The 2,500-nt window shown below is 51.7% G+C and overlaps 1 pseudogene; it reads left to right on the top strand.

The window, feature by feature from the left end:
* LOC143176564 (large subunit ribosomal RNA) overlaps positions 1-2,500 on the top strand; it is a 6,562-nt pseudogene that overhangs the window by 2,226 nt on the left and 1,836 nt on the right.

Here is a 2,500-nt window from a genome sequence, read left to right as displayed (position 1 = left end):
CTTCCCCTCGGACCTTGAAAATCCAGGAGAGGGCCACGTGGAGGTGTCGCGCCGGTTCGTACCCATATCCGCAGCAGGTCTCCAAGGTAAAGAGCCTCTAGTCGATAGATTAATGTAGGTAAGGGAAGTCGGCAAATTGGATCCGTAACTTCGGAATAAGGATTGGCTCTGAGGAGCGGGGCGTGTCGGGCTTGGTCGGGAAGCGGGTCTGGCTGACGTGCCGGGCCTGGGCGAGGTGAACATGTACGGCAACGTGCAGGGATCCGAGCTCGGTCCCGAGCCTTGGCCTCCCGCGGATCTTCCTTGCTGCGAGGCTTTCGCGTAGCGTTCGTCCTCTTCGGCCGCCATTCAACGCTCAGCTCAGAACTGGCACGGACTAGGGGAATCCGACTGTCTAATTAAAACAAAGCATTGCGATGGCCCCCGCGGGTGTTGACGCAATGTGATTTCTGCCCAGTGCTCTGAATGTCAACGTGAAGAAATTCAAAAAAAGCGCGGGTAAACGGCGGGAGTAACTATGACTCTCTTAAGGTAGCCAAATGCCTCGTCATCTAATTAGTGACGCGCATGAATGGATTAACGAGATTCCCTCTGTCCCTATCTACTGGGGTATACAGGTGCACAGCTTCATTCTGGCACAGCCAACCTCTCCTCCACGTGGTGTACCCTGGGAAACTTTCGAGTTTGCCAACGAGGCTCTGGCGCGACTCTCCTGCGAGCGTCCGGGCGGTATTTTATACCGTACGGACCGCGGAGTCGTCAAATACCGTAGCCGGTATGTCTAGCAACGACCCACTGGGGACATCCACCCAGTGGTACGCGAAGCATAACCGGTCGGGGGGCTTGCCTTAACCGGCCGGTCCGCGAGGAGATAAACCTCTCTAATAAATCCGAAACCTTAAGTTATGGTGCGCGGCGAAGGGGTGCGGGCCGTCCTTGCGATGGTCCGTGGTTGGTGGGTGCACCAACCCTTAGCGGCCAACCTCGAGGCACCTGGCGAACCTCGTTGTATTCAGCCTTCCCTCCTGGAAAGGGCGTCACCCGGGAGGGCGACTTCAATTCGTCCCAACTCGTGGGAAAAATATGGGAAGATCTAAAATTAAAAACAAACAAACAAGGAAGATGTCGAGTGATGAGGTCATTAAGGACCTGTTTGAGATAGAGGAGACCCTGGTATCTGAAGGGGAGGATTCACCCCTCCCCGACACTATCAGGATCGATCTGGATGGCTTCCTTGCGGGGCCAAGCCGGAAGAGAAGGATTCAGAAGCCGGAAGGTTCCGAATCGGAATCCGGCGAAGAAGTAAAGAGGCAACCCAAAAGGCGGCCAAAGGGGACAACGCCATTCGAGCGGCTCACAAAGTGGGCTACCCTAGTATTTAACACACTACCACGCTATGGCATCAGCCAACAAATTATGGAAAGTGGAAGTTTTGCCACCCTCCGTAGTGCATTGGACGATGCTTGGAAACAAATAGAGTCCGATGACACGAAGGAGGATGTACAAGAGAGAGAAAAGGAGTTGTCTAGCAAGCTCGACGAAGCTCTAAAGGAAATAAAAGATCTCAAGGATCAGAGATCTGTAGCCTGTAAGAGGCTACATGAGAGGATTGAGGACGCCGAAGGGCGGGCTCAATCTCTCTTAGTAGAGAAAGACACAGAAAGCGAGAAATTACATAAGAAGCTTGAAGAAGCCGAAAGGCGGATTCAAGCTCTCTTAGGAGAAAGAGAGACAGAGAGCGAGAAATTGCGCAAGAAGCTTGAGGAAGCCGAAAGGCGGATTCAAGCTTTGGAAAAAGAAAAGGCATGTGCATGTGCCGAACCAAAGCCAAAGGCTTTGGAAAAGAAATTGTCCACGGCGGTAAGTACGCCAAAGAGGAAGGACATGGTCAAGTCCTACGCGACTGTGACCATGTCTAAGAAAGAGATAATAGAGAAGGGACCGACACGCCATATCGTGACGGTCTACCTTAAAGACAATGACTCCGACTGGGAGCAAACGAGAAAGGCCATGACACAAGGCTTCAGGCCAACAAACGAGAAACTGCAGGTTAAGGCAGTGAAAAAGATAAGTAAAGGAGGCCTCCTCGTCGAAACGGCGACGAAGGAAGGCCTACAGAGGCTCATAAATAATAAGCCCTTGCAAAGCTTGGGACTTAAGATCGGCACTCCGCCGAAAAAGAATCCAAAGATGGTCATTTATAATGTACCAGATTTGGACGAGAATCAGCTGCTTTTCGCTCTAGAAAAGCAAAATAGCGAATCGATATCGCCTGAGGCGATCAAAGAAATAAAGCCCCTGTTTAAGACAGGGAAAGGGAATAGCAAGAATTGGGTGATAGAAGTATCACCCAAAGCAAGAAAAGCGCTCAAGGACAGAGGAAGGCTGTTCCTTGAGTGGCAAGTATGCCACGTACGTGATTACGTAGTGGCAGGGAGATGCTTCCGCTGTCAGGCGTTTGGCCACATAGCCAAACACTGCCGGGCGGTTGCAGATACAT

This window comes from Nomia melanderi, unplaced genomic scaffold, assembly GCF_051020985.1.
Source record: "Nomia melanderi isolate GNS246 unplaced genomic scaffold, iyNomMela1 scaffold0632, whole genome shotgun sequence".
In the NCBI taxonomy this organism is placed as follows: Eukaryota; Metazoa; Arthropoda; class Insecta; order Hymenoptera; family Halictidae; genus Nomia; species Nomia melanderi.
Note: the sequence above shows the minus strand (reverse complement) of the source record. Positions and strands in the feature narration are given on the sequence as shown.